This window comes from Podarcis bocagei (assembly GCF_964188305.1).
Source record: "Podarcis bocagei genome assembly, chromosome: 16".
NCBI classification, from domain to species: domain Eukaryota; kingdom Metazoa; phylum Chordata; class Lepidosauria; order Squamata; family Lacertidae; genus Podarcis; species Podarcis bocagei.
In genome coordinates, this window is record NC_138142.1 from 31,663,791 (window position 1) to 31,690,855 (window position 27,065).

The 27,065-nt window shown below is 47.1% G+C and overlaps 2 protein-coding genes across 5 annotated transcripts in view; one reads left to right on the forward strand and one right to left on the reverse strand.

Moving 5' to 3' along the window:
• Positions 1-27,065, reverse strand: part of MACROD1 (mono-ADP ribosylhydrolase 1) — a 315,061-nt gene that overhangs the window by 194,714 nt on the left and 93,282 nt on the right. The window lies entirely within an intron of this gene.
• The window catches only part of FLRT1 (fibronectin leucine rich transmembrane protein 1), a 161,745-nt gene that overhangs the window by 86,253 nt on the left and 48,427 nt on the right, over positions 1-27,065 (forward strand). The window lies entirely within an intron of this gene.

Genomic DNA, 27,065 nt, shown 5'->3' on the forward strand with positions numbered 1-27,065 from the left:
TGGGTTGGGCTGGCTGGGTGTGTGGGTAACACATCTCACTCTCCCAGGTGTGGCGGTGCTGCTGCCGCCTCTGGACTGAGCTCTGCCCAGGTGGTAAATGGGTCTCCATTTTGTTCTATGCGCAGGGAATTCTTGTTTGCATGGAGGAGCATTCTGTGAGTGAAGTGGTGCAGCCCACACAGAGAGCTTTACTGCCTCAACGAGAACTAGGCAAAGGGCTCTTTAAACCTTAGCACACACCAGAAAAATGTCTGGCTATGTGCCTGCATACCTCTGCAATTCTGGGAGTGTGTGGAGTGGGCAGGGGGCAGTCATCTAAGAGTGTAAGAAATGCCCACAGACCCTTCCAGCCCAGCATCTGCAGTTCTGTGCCAAGATCTCTTGGCCATAAACCGGTCTGCTCTTCCACTAGAATGAAAATTCTCCTCAAATGGAGTGATACAGAGGGCCACACAATCCAAGGCTCCTGCCTCTTCCCTGCTGGTGAAGTAAGGTGCCCTAACCTTAAGGGCATAACAAGAGCCCTGCTGGATTAAGCCAGTGGTCCATCTAATCCAGCATCTTGTTCTCACAGTGCCCAACCAAGATACCCATAGCAAGCAGGACAGAGTGCAACAGCACACTCTCCACTTGTGATTCCCAGCAGCTTGTGTTGAGATGCGTACTGCCTCCAGCAGTGGAGGTACAGCATAATGAAGGTGGTCCCTATCTGACATCTGCAGATGTTTGTAGCTGCAAGGTCCGGTCTGAAATCTTGGAGAAGGAACCTAACCCAGCATAGGATGGTTGGAGATTAGCAACCAGCAGAGCAGTGGGAGTGATGAGAGGTATAGAAAAGTCAGGGTTTAGCTGAAGTCAAGTGATAGGGAAGCTCTATAAGAACATAAAAACAGCTGGGGGCTGGAAGAGCCCAGGGCAAAGCTAGGCATTATGCGGTAGCGGGCTAAAAGTGATTCAAAGCAACTGGTATTCAGAGGCATTTCTCCACTCTTAAAAGGCAGAAGAGCAGGCCAAGGTGGTTTCCTCTGGGTCAGATGGCAACCATAATTCCTTTTGTCTTAAAAACAACAAAAAGCAGGAGCTTAGGAAGCTCCCAATAAGGCCTGGCCCTTATCTAATCCATCTGCCTGGCTCCTGGAGAGGTCCATCCCCTCCTGTTTCTTTCATGCTCTTCTTTTACTTTATCTATCAGATATGCTCTAAATCTAATCTGGAGATAGCGTAGGAAGGATTCTTGGAGTATTGTGCTGCATTATAGGGCGATGCCTTTGCAGATTCCACACTGAGAAGCCAGAGAGGGTAGGTCTGCCTTGCTGACAGCTCAGTGCCTAGAAAGACAGGAAGCCGACTTATACCGAGTCAGACCACTGATCAATCTAGCTCAGCACCATCCGCTCTGACTGGCAGGAACTCTGGAGGTCTGCAGATGGAGTTTCCCCCCCAGACACCAGGAAGTGAACTTGGGACCTTCTGCGCACAAGGCAAATGCTTTCCCTTTGAGCTACAGTCCTTTCCCCATGAGGGGGAATGCCAATCTGGCGCATGCCGGGCCTGTTTTCTTCCAAAGTGTGTCCATGTAACTTCTGGTACTGCAACACATGAACACACCTTGCTGGGTTGCATGCTGTTTCCTGCAGGTGCCAGCTGGACTGGGATGGGACTAGTTCAGCAGCAGAGCACCTGCTGTGCACACGGAAGATCCTAGGTGGAGTTTATCCTAACGTGCATCTGAACACACTTTGTGTGGTGGAAGCTTTTTCCTTTCTTTTCTTTTTTGGATTTGGTACATAGGGGTTTTCAATAAGGAGCTAGGTCTCGCTCTGCTTCTCCTTCCCTCTAAAAGTAGCAGTAGTTCCACGGCACTGCTGCCTGATGCCAGTTGAGACTGGCAGGACGTAAGGCTGGAGGCCAGCAGTAGGTGGAGCCAGAGCCTATGACAGGCACAACCACAGTCAATTATAGGCAGGAGGAACTCATTCTAGTTTTGTCCTCCATGACCCTCATGGTTGCTCTGTACAAAAGAAACATAGACCCTAAGGAGGAGGAAGCTGGCAGCCAGTGCCACCCCTTGGGCTGCTTGTAATAAGAAGGCCGGCAGGTGGAGGATAGCTGAGGGCAGACTGAGGTTGGTGGCTCTGTTTCCCAAATGGGACAGCCTCTATCGTCCAGCAGAGCAGACTGTGCTTGCAAAGTGGAAGGGCTGTATCAGCATGGTTGGTGGGGGGAGTTTAGAATAAATCACCGTGATAGGTGAGAGGCAGAAACAATTCCTGAGCTTGGGAAGGAGAAACTTGCAAATCACACTGTGCTTCCACCAGTTGAACATCTGGTTTGTCGCGCCATTTGATGCCACCTGGATACTAAATATTTTTATCCTACTAACTGGCGGGAGTCTAATGGGGAGGGAGGCTGGGACGGGGCTAGATTAATGGGAGGGCACTCCCAGCTGGAGCGCTCCTGCAGCGAACAGTGTTAGCTGGCAACGTAAGTGAGATTGATAGCCCTGGAAGGAGCCTGGGAGTACATTTGGCTTTGTGATTCAGAACTGCTCGGACAGAGACCTATGGAGAATTAACTAGCGGAAGGCAAAGGGGAGGGGGGAAGAGTGCTAAGTGCCATCCCAAGCCTCCGCATAAGAACATGAGAAGAACCTAGCTGCTGGGTCAACCTAAAGGCCCATCTAGCCCTGCAGTCTGTTCTCACAGTGGCCAAACAGATGCCTGCAAGACGTCTGCAAGTAGAAACTGAGTGCAGCAGCATCCCACCCCCCTACTTGTGATTCTCAGCAGCTGGTATTCAGAGGCAATACTGGCTCTGACAGTGGAGGACAACATGGCCATTGTGACTAGTGGCCATACAAAGCATTATTATCCATGAATTTGTCTAATCCTATAAGAACATAAGAAGAGTCCTTCTGGGTCAGGCCAATGGCCCATCTAGTCCAGCATCCTGTTCCCACAGTGGCCAACCCGATGTCTCTGGGAAGCCCGCAAGCAGGATTTGAGTGTAACAGCAACTCTCCCCAATTGTGATTCACAGCAATGGATATTCCAAGGCACACCACCTCCAACAGTGGAGACAGAGCATGGCAAAGGTGGCCTCTGTCTAGCATCGACAGCTGTTTATGGCTGAAAGGTCAGGGCTGAAATCTGGGAGGAAGAACATAGCCCAGCATGGGATTACTGGAGGGTTAAATGCCACTGCAAGGACAAGAGGTGAAGAGGAGTCAGGGATGACCAAAAGTACAGTGATAAGGAAATTCTTTAAGAACATAAAGACAGTTGGGGACAGTGTGGCAAGAGCCACAGTTAAAGAGTGACCAGTTAAATCAGATTGCTGAATAAAGCAGGTTGTCTGAAGGCATTCCTCCTGATTTGTTTGCACGAAGTTTGCGGGGAGGTTAAAGTGAGGTCAGGATGGTCAGCTATTTATTAAGCATTTGTTTTAATTTGTTTGCGGGGAGGTTAGATGCTGCTGCATCAGCCAATTGTTATGCAACATATGCCAGGGCATTTCCCCATCTCTTTCTTTATCTTATTTAGTGCAATTTAGGGTTCAGTAGAAGGAACAGGAGGGTCCCCCAAATGCAACAAGACTGCAGGCTCACTGCATTTTGAAGTAAGTGAAGTAATACACACATTACCATACAAAAGAGGAAGGGGTGCTCAAGACCATTAAGTCCAGATTCTTAAAAATTACCTACCTACACCACTGTCGGTCCCAGCATCATTTCCCATGAAGTTGGAAAAGCAGATTGGGGGAGTGAGCGCAATTTTTAGCGGAAAGATGGCAGGGAGGGAAAGGATTAAGTAGTCCCTCTCTAATTCTGCTCCTCTGCTTCCAAAGGCAGCCTCCAAGACTGCTTTTCATGTTTTTTAAAAAATGCCAGGAGACTGGTCCTTGCATCAACATCTAATATGCCCATCAATCCAGGGGAATGAATGGAAAGGAATGAGAAGCAGGAAACAGATGGAAGAAGAAGGGCCTGAAACATAGGAAACTGGCTTATATTGATTCAGGTAGGTAGCCGTGTTGGTCTGACGCAGTCGAAACATATTAAAAAAATTGAAAATGTCCAGTAGCACCTTAGAGACAAACTAAGTTTGTTCTTATAAGCTTTTGTGTGCATGCACACTTCTTCAGATGCAATGAAACAGAAGTCACCAGACCCTTATATATAGTGGGAGGGTGGGATGTAGTTTTTCTCAGGAGGGTAGAAGGAGAAAAACCCCACCCCACCCTCCCACTATATATAAGGGTCTGGTGACTTCTGTTTCAGTGCATCTGAAGAAGTGTGCATGCACACAAAAGCTTATAACAAGAACAAACTTACCGTATTTTTCGCTCTATAACACGCACCTGACCATAACACGCACATCGTTTTTAGAGGAGGAAAACAAGGGAAAAAATATTCTGAATGAAACAGTGGACGTATCATTTTTGTGCTTCATGCTGTGGCCACAGACATGTGATCTGATGGTGAATTTGGGGTGACCCAATGCAAAAATCCTGAGAATCCCTGTGGATCCATGCTTTGTAACCACGTTTTTGCACCATTGCAGCCCCAGGCAACAGTGGGTGCGTGATTTTTTTGGGGGGGGACAGGCTGTAGTCATGGACATGCTATGTGCTCTGATGGTGAATTTGGGGTGACCCAATGCAAAGATCCTGAGGATCCATGTGGATCCATGCTTTGTAACCACATTTTAAGTGGGGAGGGAAGGAAAAACACAGAAGGCTAAGAATGCAGGAGAGGGCTATAACGTGAGGAAAGGAAGGCAAAAGTTTCCCCCCACCCACCCACACAAGCCAGCCAGCGTGTGCTCTCTCTCTCTCTCTCTCCCTCTTTAAATGGAAGAAAGCATATTTGAATGCTGTGTGTCTCCAAAAACAAAAAGCAGGAAGTCAAATCAGAATTTTTAGCCGAACCTGTAGTCTCTCTTCCCTTCACAAACATTGTTCCTCCGGAGCAGGGAGAGGATAGAAGGACGGACGCTCTGCTTTCCCTCTCTACTTGCCTGGAGGGGAGGGGCTTCCCCTGCTCTTTGTTCGGACGCTCTGCTTTCCCTCTCTACTTGCCTGGAGGGGAGGGGCTTTCCCTGCTCTTTGTTCGGACGCTCTGCTTTCCCTCTCTACTTGCCTGGAGGGGAGGGGCTTTCCCTGCTCTTTGTTCGGACGCTCTGCTTTCCCTCTCTACTTGCCTGGAGGGGAGGGGCTTCCCCTGCTCTTTGTTCCGTTTGAGCAAACACAGCAAGGAAACAGAGAGGGCGGGCAGTAAGACCCTGAGGCAGAATGCAGGAAAGCAGCCACTTCCTGTATCACGGAGCTCCCTTCTCCCTGAAGCGCGGTTTGATTTTTGCCTTATTTTTCGGCTCCAGGGACCACACATTCGCTCCATAACACGCACAGACATTTCCCCTTCCTTTTTAGGAGAAAAAATCTGCGTGTTATAGAGCGAAAAATACGGTAGTTGGTCTCTAAGGTGCTACTGGACATTTTATATATATGTGTGTGTGTTTCAACTGCCTTATACTGAATCAGACCACTGGGCCATTCAGCTCAGCACTGACTGGCAGGAGTCTCTCCCAGTCCAACCCAGAGATGCCAAGAATTGAGCCTAGGACCTTCTGCGTGCAAAGCAGGGGCCTTATCCTGTTGCTCAGCTACACCACTGACATAGGTTCACAAAGGCCAACAGGAACAAAGTGAGGATGGCTACATGCAGGCACAAGGGCAACCTCTTGCTCAGTGTCAAACCACATGCTTGACACTCACCTGGAGAGCACCAGGTTGGGGAAGGCTGCTGCAAGGTAAGAAAGCTAGGAAGGGTGGTGGGAAAGAGGTCTAGAAACTTGGTGGTCTTACTTGCATGGCAGGATTAGCTAATCGATTTAGAAGGGATGGGGATTGCAATTTAATAAAGTTTCCGTCTTCAGCTCAGTGTTGTTTCTAAGTGCTTCCATCTGACAATCCTGGGACCCGCTTGCCTGGCAGCTCCCTGTTCTATTATCCCCCGTTTGAATTTCCCTTTGCCGGATGCCAAGTGGTTGGGGGGTGGGAGGGTGAGGGCAATATAAACTGCTCAGAGAAAGGGAGCAATTAATCTTATTCAGGAGCATCGCAGCCACATGAGCCCTGCCACCCAAATTAAATTTTAACTTGTCTCATAAATCTTCCCTTTAAACTCTCCTTCTCATGACCAGCTGCACTGGCAGACGGGCTGGAAATGTCCTTGAAACTCGGGGGACCAGCAGATTCGAAATAGAGCTTGGCTCCCTGGTCCTCCCAGCCCCTCCCACCCCCCACATGCCCTGATTCAAGGCAGCAGGCTGCGGGGCGAGCAGAACAGTGCGGCTGCTACAGGGACGGCATTAACGTGTTGGAGAATCTGGGGACGGCAACCTTGCTGTAATCGTTAAAAGAACCACCAGCCCTTTTTGGCAGAGCTTAAGATTCCTGCTCCTGGTGCCCTGGATTTTATCCAACTCAAGTAATTAAAATCCTGGCTCCTTTCAGCTCCGCTGCTCATTGCAAATGCATGCATCCAGCGCTCAGGTGTAAACACACCGCCAATGTGCCCCTGCTCCAGAGGCACACATCCTCTTAGCAAGTCAGGAGTTTAAAACTTTCACTTCACCCCAGAGGCAGCTGCATCTAAGGGCAGTGGTGGGGTGGGTGGGTGTTCAAACACAGGGCACACAACACACACACTCACACACTGCTGTTGCTCTAAAATCAGACTCAATCCCGGAAACAAGAATTGCTGTCTAAGCAGCTGCTGTAGTCCAAAAGTGATCTGTCTGTGCAGACCACTCGTGTCACATCTGTGTCCCACCCTTCCTCCAAGTTGCTCAGGGTGGTGCATACAAGATGCGCTATCTCCACAACAAGCTAGTCAAATAAGTTAGCATAAGCTGCTGGTGTGTATCAAACCAGAGTTCCCAGCAGCCAGGCTCCTTCCCATCTGCTCTACAAGTGCCATGTTTCATCTGCAAGGCCAGCAGACTGAATTCTGGGCTGTTGAGGGCACCACCAAAGTTGCAGTACCAAACTGCAGATCACCGGGCCTCCCAAGGGGCCCACCAGCCCATGGCTCAATGGTAGAGCACTGGCTTTGCATGCAAAATGGTCCCCAAGTTCAATCCCCAGCATCTCCAGGAAGGGCTGGGAAAGTCCCCTGCCTGAAATCCTGGAAAGCTGCTACCAGTCAATTTAGACAGTGCTGAACTAGATGGACCAGTGGTCTGATTCAGTCTAAATCAGCTTCCTATGTGTATTAAGCAAGGGGAGGGGCTGTAGCTCAGTGGTAGAACATTTGCTCTGGGTGCAGAAGGTCCCACTTTCATTCCTCCAGGTAAGGCTGGGAGTCTCCCCTTCCTGAGACCCAGGAGAGCCACTGGCAGTAAATGTGGACAATACTGAACTAGACGGGCCAATGGTCTGTTTCAGCATAAAGGCTGCTTTCTATGTTCCTATAAAGCCCGAGTTGGAGAAGTTAGTTGTCTGCGTAAGTTGTCCCTGGCATGAGGAAATGGCTTCAGCTCCCACTTCCTTGCAATTTGTGTGTGTTGTTTTCACTAATATATGCATTTTTAACACAGTGCTTGGCTGGAGAACAGCATATCTCGGCCATGTTTCAGTTCTCTTATTGATTCAGAAGGTACAAATTACCGGTAGGTGGATTCACTTTTACCTGCGAAACAACTCAAATTTCCTCCCCATCCCTAGCAGAAGCCTCTGGATTTCGCACAGCTTGAGCGTAGCCTGCTGTACAAAGGCAGGACAGCACACGGCTGCTCCTTCCTCCATTATTGCCTCTGGGCATGCCTGCTGCTGGCATGCGGCCCCCAGGGAAGGCTGCCCAGGTGAGAATGCGGCCCTCAGGCAGAAAAATGTTTCCCACTCCTGCAGTCATAGATCGCACAGTCAGCAATGGTGTGCTTGCGTTGCGATGGACTCCAGTCCTTTGAAATTAAAAGCCGCAATACCCATGGTACTAAGAAGCTGGCTAAAGCCAGGAGTCTCATTGACACTCCCCTGCCTTCCGAGTTGGCATGTCAAGGCTCGCAGACTAAGCACAAAGTCATCGGGGAGCAAGTTGTAACAGAGCAGATGAGGAGGGCGAGGCCAAGTAGGCCTGGGGCAGGTGGACAAGGAGGGCAGGTAGCCAGCCAGCTGTACAATCTGTGCTTCAATGAGACAACGTGCTCAGACTGGAGAGTCCCTCCATTCAAAGGCCAGTGAGGATTGTGGCTTGCAGAAAGGGAGGGCGGTGGCTAGGAAGCGGCTGTGGTGTGGGAAGAGTGGTTGCGGCTGGGGAAGGGTTATTTATTTGCTTATTTAAATATTAAATATTTTCAGACCACATTTTTCCTAAAAATGCAGTATACAGTGGTACCTTGGTTTACAACCGTTTTGGTTTACAACTGGACCTCCGGAACGGATTATGGTTGTAAACCAAGGTACCACTGTACAACATACAAAATAACAGCAACTTTGTTAAGTCGTCAATAAAAGCTTCAGTAAGAGCTGGTTGGGCAAAAAAAAAATCTGCATTTCAAAGGCGACACCATTTTCAATAGGTGTCTGAAAGTAGTCAGGGATGATTCCTGCCAAGGGAGTTCCAAAGGACAGGGCCTGCCACGCTAAAGGATTGGACCCTGCTGAAGGCTAACTAAACCCCAGGGGTGTAGGGAACCACCAGAAATGCCTCATCAGAGGGTCTCAGTGATCAGGTTGACACATAAGGAATAAAGAGGTCTTTAATGTACTTTGGGGCCAAATTGTTTAGGGCTTTGTGGATTAACCCAAGAAACTTGAACCTGGCCTGAGAGCAAATAGGCAACTCTCTTAGCAGAAGGGCAACATATTGCCAGTAACCTGAAGCATTAGCTGCAGCTTCCGAATTGCATACAAGGGCAGTTCCACATAAAGCATGCTACAGTAATCCAGTCCTGAGGTTACCAATACACAGACCACTATTTTGATCATAGAGAGTCCCAGGGGTCAGTAAGAGAGCCTTAAAGCATTGCATTTGATCCCTGGGCACCTGTTCAAGCCTAACCTTTTATGCCTGATGTGTCAGCCTTCTACATGAGGAATTTTTAAATAGCAAACCCCAATCCTCCACCTGCACTACAATGTTGTAGAATCCCTGGTCTCCACATGTTTTGGTTGAAGGCATAGATAGTCACCTGAGCCACAACCCTGGCATTCGGATTGTGGGTCGGTGAATCGAGGGAGCAGGATCACAAGCCGTTCACGCCAGAGACATTTCATGGCCTTTGAAATAAAACAAAGTAGGAGGCATCTGGGGCTTGCCCAGGAGCACGGAGTAACATTCAGAACCAACAGATGGCAAAAGGCAAGGGGGCTAAAAGGGAAAGTGAGAAACAGGGGCGGAGGAAGAAAGATGTGATCTGCTCTACGAAAATGTTTACAGTGGTTCCCAGGCAGCACATGAAAGGGTGTGGAGACAGAGGCCCTGTGGAGGTCGCCAAGGTTGTGACCAGGCCGACAGCTTAGAACCGGATCAGGAGGAAAGGACCCAGAGGGCTCCAGCTGTGACTCTGTCTGTTCCAATTGTGTCTCCTTCTTGCTGTAATATGTAGCCTAAAAGCAGAGGAAGGGAAGGGAGGTGGAGGAGCATTGGCTTCTGCTGCCTCTGTAACACACATTTTTCAAGATATTTGACGACCTAGGTTGTGGGTAGAGATGTTCAGGCCCTGCAGATGTTGCTGAACACCTATCATCCCTGACTATTGGCCATGCTGGGCGCTTCTGATAGGAGTTGGAGTACCAACAACTGGAAGGCAACAACAACCCCCCAAACAAAAAAATCATAAGACCAAGACTATGAACTAGGGAGTTCTTTCTCTCCTCCCTTACTTCTCCGGTTGAATATATACAAGCAACAGAACTAAGGTCCTGATGTGGCAAAGTGGACTTTAAGGACACCAATCAAAGTACGCATCAAACAGTTATCATTTTATAACAAAGTATTTTATACGTATGCATTTTGGATAACATCCTCCTGAAAATATGTCAGCATTTTGTGCCAATTTCTCCTAAAATACACATTTTGTGTATGCTGATTGACTAGTAATTTCCTTTAACATTATACATTTTTCTATGTCATCTTCACGAATGTATGCATTTTTACACACACTTTCCCCTATTTGTGTTGGAGAGCTGCATTGCACTATTCAGTAAAGTGTAAATTTTGAAAGATACTTGTGTTCTGGCTCATGTATTGCTTCAAGAAGTGTGAATTAGGTCATTTCCCCCCTTAAAATGCAAACAAAATCAAATTCTGCCCCCGCTCCAGGGAGATAACTTTTTTGACCGCTCCCCCACAATTAAAAGAAAAACATTTCCTGCGAAGAAGAAAAAGGACTTTAAGGGAAATAGCCTAGCACTCTCCCGTTATGGAACTTTCCTGTCTGTGAAAAGCTCCCCCCCCCCCCAATACAGTAAAAAATGTAAAAACCCTGCACCTGAATTCTGTATTGGTACCATCCATTTGTCCAGCTCAGAATTCTACATTTTCCTCCAGCTGCACACATTAAGCCCAGCCTTTAGTTTTTGTTAGTTATTTAACAGTGATTGGTAGCCGTGAACAGAGAATTACTTGCAACCTTTCAGACCTGGGACCTTGGTTGGTGGATGCAGTGCTGGGGTTTATAGGGGGTGGGATCCTCCTCCTGTTCAGACATATTTTCAAGCTCTGGTAGAGGCATGGTAGTAGCAACATTTAGTTTTTTAAAGGGTTTTTAAAAAACCGATACTTGTGTTTCAAATTACTATTACCTGCTTTGATCCTAAAGTGGTAGGGGAGGTTATAAATGAAATCAGCTGGTCAATAAAAATATGGACAACAGCATCCAGAAATTATAGTGTAAGGCCAACAACAGCTGCTCCCTGAATCTCAAGGGACAGAGCTTTGCATCATCCAATCCACTTCATTAGAAAGAAAAAAGAGAGAAATAATTTTAAATGAATATGCATACTTAATTAAGTGCTCTCTCCCTCTTTTGTTAAATGAAAGGGGCACAATCTAGTTCAGTAGTACAAACTCCACTGAAATGAATGCACGTGCACCTGCATAACTCCCATTCATTTCAATGGGGCTCAGGAAGAAGTCTCTTAAGTTAGGGGAAAGGGAGATTTAAAGCTTGGTTCGGCTCCAGAGTTAAACCTGAAAACTTGTACTGCAAGACCTCGCTTAGGCTGGCTTTTAAACACAGAAAGCAAATGAAAAGAGGTTCAATCCAGTCTTCTTGCATTTTAGTAATCTGAAAAACACTTTCCAACTGGCTCTCAGACCTTCCCCATGCTGCACTTCTCTCTTAGGCCACACGCCTCACTGGCCCTGCTCCGCACCTCAAGTGTTTTTGCCTGGCTGGAATGTGTCCTTGAACTCTGACCGTGCCTTTTTGCTTGCCTGGATGGAGGACGGGGGGTGGGGGGCGGACATGTAAGTGTGTGTAGAAACTAGCCTATCAAACAAAGGCAAACTTTACACTTATTCCTTTCTGTCCACCACTACTCAGAAAGGGATGCAACTCTTGGGCTGGAAAAGCTTACTTGCCTTTGTTCCAAGTGGATTCCCCTGACTGTGTAACAAATAATTAAGAACTCACAACTAAAGGCAGGTGCGTCCTCCAACCCAAAGTTGTGGTAGAATGTGTGGATGTTGGGGAAGAAGCACATGGGTTGGCATGACCTTCGAAAAAGACAGCCCAATAGAGCTCTCATGAGGGTAAGAACTGGTCTCGGCCACATCTGGCCCTTCCGCTATCATGGAGAGGATACAGTACTTATGGACCCCTGTGTGGATCCAGAATGGCAGTTTCCAGCACTCCACGGGTCTGCTCCTCCTCCCACCGAGGTCTCCCCATTGCCTACTGTCCCATTAATATTCCTTTATGAGGATCTCTTCCCCTCCCCGTCGGCCTCTGAAGACACATCATCGGCCACCAAAGGCGCCAACATTACCATGTGCCAACCATCCAACGCTGGCCTGCTCCCTCATCTGGCAGTGTGTGATTAGGACATGACAGCAATGCCCTGCCTATGTCGGGTTTAATGGGGGAAGGGGAGAAGAGTAGCTGAAACAATGCCCAAGGAGGCACTTAAAATAAATTATCCCAGATGTTAAGATTTGCCATGTCATTTGCATTTTGAAAGTGATGCCCTCCCTCCCTCCCACACCACACTTCTCCACCTCTCTCCATACCAACCAGAGCGGCTGGAAACTCGCCCAGCAGCACACAAGGTGATAAAAACCCTGTTTTATTTTACTCCTTTAAGTATCTCATTTTACACACAGACATATATAGATATAATTTCTGTCCCGAACTGCAAAAAGATTCAAGATGTAAGTGTGCGCTTGTGTCTGTCTATGTGTAAGTGAGCTAAGGGGATCAACTTCCCTGCCCCTCACATGCCCCGGAGTGGGGAGACGCCTATAATTTTTCACTGAACAAATGTCAACTCCACCTGAATCCGACCCCAAACTATCAATTACACCTCAGTCAGACAGTGCAATTTGGACAAAGAGAAATGGTGGCGGGAGCATTGGCGCATCACTTGCTTTCAAACATTTATAGCAGGAAAACGATAGCAAAAAGGTATAAGGCATATACAGAATATATATTGTTTTGCTGCGGGAGGCAAGGACAGTCCAAAGAGAGAAAGGAGAGAGAGAGAGAGCACTTCTTATGGTTGAAAGCACCCTGCTTACTAGTTCTGAAAATGGTTCTATCATTTCTTTGGAGTGGGGGGAGGTGCTACAGGCCCCTTACATGACACCCCTGATCAAAACTGGTGGGACAAAAGCAAGTTGTCAAAAAACCATTTGGTGTTTTGAAAGCTGCTTTCCAGTACACACCCCTGTGCATCACAACATACACAAAGTGCAAGTACAACAGACCCCACTCCATTCAGCTTCAGCGGCACAACCACTGACGACCCTGCTACAGCCAGACCCCACATATCCTTACTGGGAGGGCTTTGAATCCCTTTACAGCAGTCACTAGTTCAACAGACATAGAGGGTGTGTGTAGGGTTTTATGCCGGAGAGACAAAGCCCCATACCCTATCATCTGCAAGTGGGGTTTGTACCTGTGAGGGGTTTTGCGTGCTGCTGCTGTGCTGTGCTGTAATTGGACGCTGTTATATAAAACCTTATGCTCTGGTGGAAACAAAGGCAGGACAGTCAACAACTTGGGGCGGGGACTGCCCCCCCCCTTATCAAATTTCCTGTGCCATGTCCGGGACTGGTGCAAAGTTGCACTGCTGGGCACTTCCAGACTGTTGCTATTGGGAGAGGAGAGACTGCAGCTCTTGTGTGAGAAACACACTCCCTCCCTCCCACTAAAATAAAAATTAAAAATGTGGCACGTTTTGCAATCAGGAAAATGATGGGGGAACACACTTGGAAGTGTGGGATAACACTTGCTTTCTCCCAGTGTCATTTAACCTTCCCACAAACAAACCAGAAGGAATGCTCGACATAGAGCTTATGTTGCCTAATTTCCCTACAAATCTGTGCAATAAATCAGGATGGATGCTCAGTAAACAGGTTGTCTGGAACTGCCCATTAAACAGCTGCGGCCATGGATGAAAAGCTCCTCCCCTGTGTCACTCATGCCCGTCCCCCGCCTATCTCCACCCCATTCCAGCCATTCCTTCAGCATGTCTGGGGTGAGATATTTGGGGCATTCCACCAGAGTCCTGTGGCTTCCACCAGATCCTGTATAACCCCTCTGCCAGTGGATCTTCAGTAAAGGATTGCATCCTAAAAGGCATGAAAGTGAAGCGGTGTTAGGGATACCTGGGGACATGGCGTTTCTTTTCTTTTTGTAAATTTATAACTGGGTTGGCAGGCACAGCATTCTCAATGAAGTTGTGCAGGATTTCATTTTTCTTATGCACTCATCATGACCAGTGTTCATAATGGTATCAGGACAATTATATGCAATCCTGCTTTAAATACTTCAAAAAGTTTCCGAGTGGGCATAATGCTTTGTTTCCAATCAGCACATGCTAATTGGAATTCCTGCTAAAATCCTGCGACTTTTTACAATGCAAACGTTCCAGGTTTAGGAGTTTGTTTGTTTTTGCCCCACTTTTGTTGCACTATAAAGCAAGAGCGCCCTTCCAGACAACAATAATGGGAAAACTTGGGGGGAAGCACTGCAGAACAACTGGTAATGCGGAATGGTGTGTGGATAGTCCAGTATGAATCCACCACTTTTGCAGCATCATTGACATGGTGCAGGATACCTGCAAAAACAGAACTGTCTGGAGGAGCCCTAGGAGGCAAAGGCAATAAAGGCAGGAAGGAAAAGCACAATGGGAAGGCAGAGTATTTAAAACCCATCAGCCTCAGCTCAAGGTTAGAGGGACACAACAGACAAGAAGGGCAACCTGATTTGGGGTGGGGGGGGGTGCTATTTTAGTATATAACTCCCAGAGTCAAAAAATTCTTAATGCTCAGCCTCTGGTTGGCCCTTGATTAGATGATCTTCCACATCCTTTCTAGCAATGCAAATGATTCTGAATGCCAGTGACTGAGAATGGCCGGCGGGATACACACACGCAATCCCAACCCTCTTCCTGTATAGGTGTAAGAAAAGCAGAAAGAAATTCTCAATGAGGTTCTTGTTTGTCTGGAAGCAACAATATGGAGTTCCAAGTCCCGGAGGGTATATCAGGAGGTGGTGGTGGTGGGGAGAGGAGTTAGGACATCCAAATATGCAACGCCTCGCTTTATTTCACCAATGCAATTATCCCAAGCTGTTCGCTGCAATGGCACAATGTGGATTTATTACCTTCCTCACTCTCCGGGGGAGTGAGAGAGAGAGTTTAATCACCAGGCTGAAAATCCTGGCAGCTTTCAGATTTCAAAACACAAGTCGGGCTGACTCTTTGTGGCCTGGTACCTTGTCCATGAAGCTATGGCCAATGTGGTGGGGAAGGGGAATCATGTGCTTAAAAATTAATGCATGTCATTGATGTACTCCATTCTAGTTCCAAAATTTGCTACCTTCCCCCCAAAATAAATAAACAAAAACCCTGTGCTGGAATATTTTTGTAAAGATGACAGAGCTAAAAGGGCATGGAATGAGGAGAGAGAGGGAAAATGGCCTAGGGCGGCTGGACTCTTATTAATCTGCCCCAGGAGTGGTTTAAGAGTCAATCCCTCTATTCAGGGGACTCTGGGAATTGTAGCTCTGTGAAGGAGATGGGGTCTCTTAAGAAATCTCAGTACCCTTAACAAACTACAGTTTCCATTATTCTTTGGGGGAAACCTTGACTATTTAAAATGGTGTGACACTGCTGATGGAGGCCTCTATTTCTGGATCGATATATTTTGGGGCCCATGCCAATTTCACACATGTTCCTTCATAAGTCCCTTCCAACCTGTTTCTACAGTAATCTGTCCAAAAAAAAACCCCCACCAAACTACATGAAAAATTGTATTTAAATAGCAATTTGTATTTAAATAGCATTTTATTATTTATTTAAGAACATACTTTATCTCAATATAAACATATTTCAGTGCATTTTATCATACACTACTCAGTGCATTTTATCATACTTAAGTTGTGTCTTCCTTTAAGTTCCACTGTACCTAACAGAACTTGCACTCCATTCTCTTGAAACTGAAGTACCTTGTGTTTTCAGTGTTCCTAAATTCTTAGCTTTGGAGGGCATGGAACAACACCTTTTTGGTGTTTTTCTCTGCATGCTTTATCCAAAGTGACCCTAGGAGCCAATCCTCAGCGGCTACAATCATAACAAAGAGTGAGAAGACTTATGTGGCTTTTTTTTTAAAAAAAGAAGCCCTTTCATATTGGACGGCGCTAGGACTCTTGGGAACAGGAACCCTGCTGGGATCCTATTGCAGAAATAGTCATGGATTTTTGACACCCCACCCCATAACCCCAGCACAATTCACCTCTGAGCTGGAGAGAATAGATACTTTAATGTAAACCTACCAACTCCCCTTTGACAGTTCATCCATCTGATGAAACAGTGTCTAAGCTACCAAAGCTCAATGCCACAATCAATGTGTTAGTCTTTAAGGTGCCACAGGACTCTGCTGTTTATGCTCCCTTCTGCTTCGCTTCAGGCCACTGTATATCAGTTTCGCAGGATGACCTCAGATCTAGAAAGTGAATTATTCCACCACCAGCACCACTGGCACCAGCAGCAGTCCTCCCTTCTCCCATGTACTCTCTCCAGTGCCACTCGCAGAAGGCCTGGAATGACTCCCATTATTTTTAACGGCTTTCTTCTCCCATTAAGAAGGGCTTGAAAAACAACCACTTCGAGCAGCCAGGGATTCAAATTAGCACATCCCCACTTAAACAACCTCAATATGTTTTGCTTAAAGGAGGAGCACTGATGGCGGCGCTTAAAGCAAATTTGTGGACAGTCAGGAACAAAAAGTGCCAGACTGGGCAGAGGCAAACATGAGGACATTCTCACTGGATGAGACCAGGGACTTGCCTTGTACTGTACCTAGTTCCCAGTCAGATGTTTCTCAGAAGCAAAACCTTTTCCCAAGGTGACACAATGCAAACTGTGATGTTTCTCGTAATGTATACAGACGGGCCTTAATAGAGCTTTGCAGAAGGTCCCATGTTCAGTTCCCAGTCGCATCTCCAGGTAGGGGTGGGAAAAGATTCCTGCCCAAAATCCTGGAGAACCACAGCCAGTCAGCTAGATGGGCCAATGGTCTTTAACTTATTAGTCAGCTTTCTTGGTGGTAGAGCAACTGCTCTGCATTCAGAAAATCACAGGTTCAATCCCAGACATCTCCAAGCAGGCTGGGAAAGAACTTGTCGGAAAACCCTGGAGAGCTACAGCCAGTCAGTGTAGACAATATTAGACAAACTACGTAATCATCTGATGCTCAAGCAGTGCCTTCCAATAGAGATATATCCAATGTTAGTCCTACTCAGAACAGCCCCCTTGAAATGAATAATGAATGCCAATGAGTCTGCTCTGAGTGTCGGATACAACCCTGGTTTTCCATAGACAAGGAGATTCTGGCCGGGGGAGGGAGAGAGGGAGCAGTCAAACCTCCATTCCCCTTACATGCATCCTAAAGTTACGGTACCATGTTCTTAAAAAATAAAAGAAAAAAACTTTCAATTGGTCCTGACGGGTATTCCAGTCAGCTCTGCATTTTCAGCAGGCAACTTCCTCCATTCCTACGCTCCCCACCCTCTGAGCAAACTCATTTCTAAGAAACATAAATTTAGAAAAAGGAAGAAAGGAGGGGGAGAAGGAAAGCAGCAGCTAATTTACAAACAACAGGGAATCTCTTGTTGCCCATTCATAATTAATGGAACTCCTGCTTACAACTATTCTTGTGGCAGACACACACACACACACTGTCCAATTTGTGCACAAGGCTGGAAAAAGAGGCAGGTTTGGCTGTGGACAATGTCTTTCTCTCTGTGTGTCTCTTTTTCACATGACAGCAGGTTGAGAGGCAGGACAGGAGCCTGAAAGGGAATTCTTCGTCAGCTCAGGGTGGATTCCCAGATCCCAGCAGCGGCAGGGGACTACAGCAGCTTTCGCCAACGTGGTGCCCTTCAGATGTTTTGGACTACGACTCCCATCAACCCCAGATAGTGCTGACTGGAGTTTATGGGAGTTCTAGTCCAAAACATCTGAAGGGCACTGCATTGAGAAAAGTTGTGCTTCCCAAAAGAACAGAGGGAGCTGCCTCGTCGTCGTCCCCCGAAGCACTTTTTCCTTTCGCCAAAATATGAAAGGTTTCAAAGCACCCCCAGAAGGAAAAACTGTGAGCATCCAGAGCGAGGTGGAGGTTAACAAAACCAGACCGGATACATGTGCCCAACAGTAAGGCACCACAATGGCCTTGTCTAGGATTCCTGGTTGCACACAGCAGCAGGAAAACTAGATGAGATGCAAACACAGTCAAGGCCCATGACCTTCACTTTTCCGACTCAAACTCCACCTCCTCAACCATCAAAATGTCTTCTGCTCTTCCATTCTTCCTCCTTTCCTGGACCTCATGCCCAGAACGCATTCCCATAATGCCCTCTTAGAATTCCCAGGAGGCCCTCTTAGCCTTTTCAAATCCCTCCTTGAAGCCCAGCTGTTCAGTGAGGTCTTGCCCCCCTCCCAATAGGGGGACCCATCTAGTTCAGCATCCTGTTCTCACAGCGGCCAAGCAGATGTGCACGGGATACCTACAAGCAAGACCTGAGCATAACAGCACACACACACACACACACACACACACACCCCACAGTTTCCAGCAACCGGCATTCAGAAGCATACTGCATCCAACTGTGTAGGCAGAACATAGCCATCAGGGTTGGTAGCCTTATCGTCCATGAATCTGCCTACTCTTTTAGAGTTGTCCAAGTTGGTGGTCACTGCCTCTTTGGGGAGCAAATCCTACAGTTTAACTATGCGCTGTTTGTAAAGTCCTTATTTTTGTCTGCCCTGAATCTTTCGGTTGTGTTGGGTGTTTCCTGAGTTCCATTGTTACGAGAGAGGCAGGAAAAAACTGCTCCCTGTTCACTTTATCGACATCATGCACATCCTAGCATAGCCTTCCCCAACCTGGTGCCCTCCAGATGTTGTTGGACTATAACTCCCATCATCCACTGGCCATACTGGCTAGGGCTGATGGAAACTGCAGTCCAACATCCTGAGGCTGGGGGAGGCTGCCCTTCTGCAACTAAGCCAAAATGCATGTAATGGCAATAATTGCAGGTTCTTCCCCTGTTTACCTCTGTCTCTACTTCCTCCTCCTTCCTCTGTAGTCTCCCCTGTGCCTGTTGCCAAGATGGTGAGCCCCTTGGGGCAGGGATCTGCCCTTGTATTCTTTGTACAGCACCACATATATGGGTGGTGCATAATAATAATAATAATAATAATAATAATAATAATAATAATAATAATAATAATAATAATACCAAGATTTCGCCTGCCTTTAGCATGATGACATTTCATCCACAGGTTGCCATCACCTTCCAGTCTCCAGACACATCAAAGAATAACTCTGAGGCAAAGCTGGATTCTGCAGCTGTGGTTCTGCAAGCATCTGCCATCAGGGATGCCATAGACTGGGGATCAGGGAGTGGGTTGGGGAGAAATTTGATTCAGTTCACATTCAAAGGAGAACCTCCCTAATTCATACTGAAACAATACAATAACCCAAACAGCCATCCCTCAAAATTCCCAATTGTCCAAATTTTGCAATGCTGTTCTCCAACCAAGTATTGTGTAAAGAAATATATGTCTAAAAATGCATGTATCAGTTAAAATAACATACCAAAATATTTGTCATGCAAAGAAGTGTATATCAGGCAAAACTGTATACAAAAATATGTGCGTTAGGAGAAATTCATACTAGAATGCTTCTGAATTTCCATGAAGATTAAAAAATAAATAAATCGCAGTTGTGGAAATGTATAGCACAAAACTTAAGAGTAGAAAAATGAGAAATGGAGAGAAACTGAAATGGCCAGATTTGCCATTCTCTACCACAGCCGCCCAAGCAGGTCTGAGGTCGAGTCAGAGAGTGTGCACTTATGGAACACCTAGAAGGAAAGGAATCATAGGCCGGTGCTGCTGTATAGGCCTGAGGGTCAGACCCTAAATGAGGATCAAGGTTCCACAGCTCTGCCATTGTAGGTTCACCTGCCCTACTCCCCAGTGAGTTCCTGAAAGAGAACTAATTGTCCAGTCAATGCCAGGCAACACAACTCCCAGCTCTCTGCTCTTTCAAATTGCTACCAGCTCAGCAAAGGCACAGAGGGTTTAGGCCCTCTGTGCCCAGTTTGCTATTTATGCTCAGTGGACCTCAGAGCTGCTGAGCTCATCTACTGCCACCATCATGCCTGCCAATCTGCAATATGTGAATAATACTGGCTCACCTTGCAGGGTTGATGTAAGAAATATTAAAATAATGGGTGTAAAGTGCTTTAGAGAACCCACATGGTGCTCTGGTTAGAGAGGTTGAGCTCGAAGAGGGGTGCTGAGCTCAAATCTTTGCTCAGCCCCAATCTCTGACAATTAGCTATTGTGAAGATAAAGCTGGGACAATGTACACTGCTTTGAGCAATTTGGGAAAAAGAGTGAAATAAAATGCAAGGAAATTTACTATTGTGAGCAAACCACACACACACAAACACCATGAGAAAGTGATGTCACCTCCCTACTCCAAATCTCTAACCTGCCTGTTCAAAGTGGGAATCAAACTATTCTAGGAGGATGTTCATATCAGAATATCCAAGGCCCAGTGAACATAACAAATGCTGCCATTTCCAGAACACCCGAGCCTCCACCACACTGTTATGTTGAACCCCACAGAATGCCCCACAAAATAAATAAATATATATATATATATATATATATATATATATACTGTATATATATATATATAATGTGCCAGGCCCAAACCTTGCCTCAGAATGGATTAGGAGGGTTTTGCAAGTCTATTTAGCAGCGTGCAAGATTCAAAAGAGTAATCAAAGCACCTCTCCATTTCTTTGCTATTAAATGAGAAGAAAGCTCCAATCAGAACATCAAAGGCGAGGAATTAAACTGTCGCTGAGCTTGGCAGAGGAGGAGCAAAATCATACATAACATATGCATGCACACTTTTATTTTTAAACATATATTTCCATATCTAATCTCACAGGAAGGAAGGAATTATGCTCCCTGTTTGTTCTTTGGGCCCCATGCGATGGCCGCTTCTCTGTTCATTAAGCAGATCGCCTCGCAGCTCCGAAATGAACCATTAGCAGATTAATTAATAAGGAAGCACTTTGAAAGTGCTGCTACTTAGACCTATCAAGGATTGGCACCAGGATTCAGTGGGGGGAGATGGAGAAGAGACCATCAGTATGCCTTCTTAACTAGCAAGCAGGAGCAGGGATCTGCCATGACAAACTGAGGGCACAGCCAGGTGATTTGTATGAATGAGCCAAGCTAGATGCCGTTTTTTAAAAAACAAATGTCACCTCCAGTTTCCTCATCCCTGGATTTAGGGGTTACTAAGCCCTGTAAAAGCAGGCAAGTTCTGGGATCCTGGGGAGAGGTGACTGACAGTCCAAATGGGCCAGAAGCAAGTGCCTAGTCTAAAACATTTAGCAGTCAAGTCCCAAGCAGCAATCAGGAAAGAGCAGCAGGGGCTTGCGCGGTGTCCCCACACCAGAGGAAAGTTGTTCAGACTGAGAAGCAAGCTGCGAGGCTGGAGCTTTATAGGGGATGCTGCTCAAGGATTGGACATTGGAAGTCAGCTGACAGAATGCTCAGGCAGCCTGGTACTGCAGCCCAGATGGCCCCCTGCAAGCACCAAGTCAGTCTGCCAGCCTTGTCATAGAAACAGCATTGGCATTGGCAGGTGGTAACCCTGGTGAGATCTCTAGTTTGAGATTTGCTCTGCCCGCTATGAGACATACTGGCTTAAAAAAAGCAGACTCAAGGCCCCAGCATCCATCCTCCTTGCCACCTGCCAGAGCCAGCCTTGGGGTGCCCTGCACTAGCAGGTTTACTGCTGGAGTTCATGCACAGCTGACCAATATATATGCACTACTGTGCCAAGCGCCTTGGGCCCCAGCTGCACACTGCAGCAGCAAAACAAGACAGGAGTTCATGGATGTGCCACTGTGGGAGAAAGACAAAGGATGCAGCCTGAAGGTGTTTTCGAGGGATGATGCAAGCAGAGTCTAGTGTTTCCATTATGTGCAACTTCAGAATGATGTCACAACACGACATCATACTTTCCAGCCCCCATAGTCTCCAGGGTCCTCAGACACAGACTGGGGGGGGGGGGGCAGCCTTTAAACAGTTGTGTTCAAGGCTAGCCTAGTGAGCAAAGAGGGAGATAAGAAAAGAAGACTCCCATTGTTTGGGAGCTTCATCCAGCTTGGCTTTGATCTTCTGCCAGAGCTTTGAGAGCCAGTGTGGTGTAGTGGTTAAGAGCGGTAGTCACGTAATCTGGGTAACCGGGTTCGCGTCTCCGCTCCTCCACATGCAGCTGCTGGGTGACCTTGGGCCAGTCACACTTCTCTGAAGTCTCTCAGCCCCACTCACCTCACAGAGTGTTTGTTGTGGGGGAGGAAGGGAAAGGAGATTGTTAGCCGCTTTGAGACTCCTGAAGGGGAGTGAAAGGCGGGATATCAAATCCAAACTCTTCTTCTTCTTCTTCTTTGCAAGGAAAACAATAAAGAGTAGGTTTATAGTGCAATCCTGTGCATGCCAACTCAGAAGTTCCCTTAACTTACTCCCTGGGGAGTGTGTAGAGCAGGGGTGAGGAACCTCAGACCTGGCGGACAAATGTGGCCCTCTAGGCCTTCCTAGCTGGCCCTCCAAAATCTCCCTGGGCCATCTATCTAATGGGAAATTTACCTTTTTCTTCCCTCCAAAGTTCTTATTTCTTACCAGTTCCCCTTATGCTGCTGGAAGGTAATGCAGACTGAGGTCTTTACATAGGAATGTAGAAAGCTGTCATACTAAATCTGATAACTTTAGATGCGGCCACAATGGCCAACTATCGCCCAGTCTCAAATCTTCCATTCTTGGGCAAGGTGATTGAGCGAGCGGTTGCTGAACAACTCCAGGCACGCCTGGAAGAAGCGGACCATTTGGATCCCTTCCAGTCGGGATTCAGGTCTCATCATGGGACTGAAACTGCCTTGGTCGCACTGGTTGATGATCTCCGGCGGGCTAGGGACAAAGGTGAGAGCTGTTTCCTAGTTCTGCTGGATCTCTCAGCGGCGTTTGATACCATCGACCATAACATCCTTCTGGACCGTCTTGAGGGGCTGGGAGCTGGGGGCACTGTCATACAGTGGTTCCACTCCTTCCTCCTGGGCCGTGTTCAGAAAGTGGTGGTGGGGGATGAGTGTTCAGATCCCTGGGCTCTCACTTGTGGGGTGCCTCAGGGTTCTGTCCTCTCCCCCATGCTTTTCAACATTTACATGCAGCTGCTGGGAGAGATCATCAGGAGGTTTGGGCTGGGTGTTCATCAGTATGCCGATGATACCCAGCTCTACCTCTCTTTTAAATCAGAACCAGTGAAGGCGGTGAAGGTCCTGTGTGAGTGTCTGGAGGTGGTTGGAGGATGGATGGCGGCTAACAGATTGAGGTTGAATCCTGACAAGACAGAAGTACTGTTTTGGGGGGACAGGAGGCGGGCAGTTGTGGAGGATTCCCTGGTCCTGAATGGGGTAACTGTGCCCCTGAAGGACCAAGTGTGCAGCCTGGGAGTCATTTTGGACTCACAGCTGTCCATGGAAGCACAGGTCAAATCTGTGTCCAGGGCAGCTGTTTACCAGCTCCATCTGGTACGTAGGCTGAGACCCTATCTGCCTGCGGACTGTCTCGCCAGAGTGGTGCATGCTCTGGTTATCTCCCGCTTGGACTACTGCAGTGCACTCTACGTGGGGCTACCTTTGAAGGTGACTCGGAAACTACAACTAATCCAGAATGCGGCAGCTAGACTGGTGACTGGGGGCGGCCGCCGAGACCATATAACACCGGTCTTGAAAGACCTACATTGGCTCCCAGTACGTTTCCGAGCACAATTCAAAGTGTTGGTGCTGACCTTTAAAGCCCTAAACGGCCTTGGTCCAGTATACATGAAGGAGCGTCTCCACCCCCATCATTCTGCCCGGACGCTGAGGTCCAGCGCCGAGGGCCTTCTGGCGGTTCCCTCATTGCGAGAAGCAAAGCTACAGGGAACCAGGCAGAGGGCCTTCTCGGTAGTGGCGCCCGCCCTGTGGAATGCTCTTCCAGCAGATGTCAAAGCGATAAACAACTACCTGACATTCAGAAGACATCTTAAGGCAGCCCTGTTCAGGGAAGTCTTTAACATGTGATATTTTACTGTATTTTTGGTTTCTATGGAAGCCGCCCAGAGTGGCTGGGGAGGCCCAGCCAGATGGGCGGGGTATAAATATATTATTATTATTATTATTATTATTATTATTATTATTATTATTATTAGGCCATCAATAGCTCAGTATTATCTGCACGGACTGGCAGCATCTCTCTGGGGTTTCAGACAGCAGGCATTCCCAGCCCTACCAGGAGATGCCGCAGGTTGAACCTGGGACCTTCTACATGCAGAGCAGATGCTCCACCACTGAGCCACAGCTCTTCCCAAAACAAGCTGTGAAATTTCAGACAGCCTGCCATTTAAATTTTATTCTTCTGCTCTCCTTCCAGGCTCCAAGTTCAGTTCTACTTCTCCACCCACGAACCCCACTAGCAACGGGCCAATATATCTGGAATTTAAAAGGCTGGCAACCCTGCCCCTTCTGTGCTCCTCACCAGCACCAGCTATGCTGGTCCCAGTCACCCATGTCAGCGCAGGAAGCGGCTTCATACCAAGTCAGACCAACAAGTCAGGTCCATCTAGTTCAGGGTTCTCTATACTGATTGGCAGCCGTTCTCCAGGGTTTCAGGCAGGGGGCTCTGGAGATGTCAGGGACTGGACCTGGGACCTTCTGTGTGCAAAGCAGATGCTCTGCCACTGAGCTACAACCCTTCCCTCTCCAAAAGGAGACGAGAAGGAAAAGAGGGAAGCAAAAAAAGGAGGGAGGCAGAAAGCAAAAGGGCCTGCAGCTGGGCTAACCAGCTTCCCAAACCTCACAATGAAAGGCAATCTAATGTCTGCAGGGTTTTTAGAAACCGCTTCTCAGTAGCATGGGGTTCTTACAAATTGGCTTGAAGTCTCCCGAGTGCTTGTGCAACGGGAGGTGCAGAGGGCCGGCCTCCCTCGCCCAGCATCTTTGTCCGCAGCAGCAAGGAGCATTTGTGTTATGGAAATGTAAGAGCCGGAAGTCGGGGCTTCCAATTAATTCCCAGAAAAAGAGGGGATTTTTGCAGGCCACCACTGTGCAGTCCTGATCGGAACCCCACCCTCCTTTGTCTTCCAGCCCCACTCTCTCTTTCCTCTCCCCGCCCCTCTCGCAAATTAATCTGAAGGTGGATTTGTGCCATGGCGTGAAAGAAAGGTATCTTGGTGACGGCATCATCTTAGGCTTACGTGAAGCGCCATCCATCAGAGCAGAAATTAAGAGAAATTGTGGGAGCTGAGTTTCTCTCTCTATATATTTTGTATGGCAGCTCAAGAAGAAGGGGCAGACTACCTGTGATGCAGAGCAACAGGCCGTCACTGTACCTATTTCAGCCCTATACCCATTTCCCTTGCCCCACTCCATAACATCTCATTTGGCCTAGACCGCCATGTCCTGCTGCTATGTTTTCCCACTTCTGCCAGTGGCAGACAATGGTGTGGAGTGGGAACTCTACACGGAGAAGTCATTCTCAGCAGCATCTCCACCTTCCACATAATGTGTCAAATCACATGCTCCATGTGCACTTTCCCTTTAACGCACTTTACCTTCAATACCACTTTAAAATGCCATGGCTTCCCTTGAAGAATATTGGGAACTGCGATTTGATAAGGATGCTACAATTCCCAGTGTTCCCTGGAAAGAGGGATTGATGGTCTGGGAACTGACAGTGTCCATTTAATATTGTATCTGAGTATTATATGAGTATATGAAATGTACATTCACATAAAGGACATTCTAGTCAGTGTTGTGCTTGCATTCCGTATCTGGAGAAGTTGCACCCTGCCTTTCCATTAAAACAACATTCAAGGTTTCTTTATATTCATTTAATTGCAGAAACCAATTTAGGCTTCACATGTGAAAATGCCCTATAGGGGGAATATGTACTCTGGAATCTAAATAGCACCAACAACCACGTGAAAGAAAGGCATGGGGCCTCAAATCCTCTACAGCAGCTGTTTTCAAACTTGGCTTTAGTGTTCCTCAGAACAGTGGCGGACTTTGGGCTCTTAGATTTCAGCAGCACCCTGTGCAATGCTAAAATTTGCTGTCCCCCCACCACCACCACCTCTTGCAAGGATTCCACATCATACCTGCAGTGCCTCCTGCGGTGCTGGCACCCAGTGCAGCTGACCCAGCCGTGCTAACCTAAAATCACCTCTGCTCAGGTTTATCAGGTTGCCTTCAGATTCAGGTGCATACAAAAAAAATTAGGCTTGTGCAATTTAAAGTGGATTAAAGCACTCTGGAGCCACAAATCCAGCTAAAAACAACATGACTTTGCATTTTGGAAAGGGATTGGGAAATGCATTAAAAAGTGTGGGATGAACAACCGATAAAATATCATGCAAGCAACTCAAGATTAATGTTCCCTGTTGTGTAACCTACCCACAAACAAATCAGAACGACTGCTCAATAAACACCAGACATGGTCTAACCTCCATGTAAGGTTCATGCAAGAAAATCAGGATGCATTCTCAGGAAACAGGTTGTCTTGGGGATTCATCACTGAGAAGTAAGGGAAGTGAGAAACATAAAGGCACCAAGATTCCCTGGCAGACGGTTTGCTTGCACTTCCCAGTTTTCCCTTGGAGTGCACAGGTGAAAAGAGGCATTGGTGGAATTCTGCCGCATTCAGTTCACACAAGACAATGTGTGATGCCAACAGGCCTGGCTGGTGCCTGATGTGATCTCTGTGCCCTAGAACAGATCCCAGAATACTTCGCACAGTGCAGAGGTTCTGTGGCAAACAAAGGTCAGGTCAGGTCTATCCTACTCACTTCTATGCTCTGGGCATGAGCACCACTGATCACTGATATGAATTCTTGGGACCAGCTACTATATATTCAAGAAAGTTGTTTCTTTGCTATGCATTTGGACACCTCTTAAGATATTGTAACCAAATTTTGCAGAATAGTTCCTGAGATCAAATGAAAGGTTTCTATCTATGTATATAAAATTATAATTATTTTAAGTATTGTGCTATTTTAGATTTTATGTACATTTCTGTTTTATCCACTCAGGTTGTTGGGTGGTATAGAACCATTTTTTTATTTATATTTTTAAAATCTATATAAAGTAAGAGTTTGGGGGAGGGAAGGAAAAATTAAAATGGTGATTGTTGGTATATGCCCAACAATTTTACAAGCTTTTTTTTTTTAAAAAAAAGTTAATTAAAACAAAGGGTGGGACCAC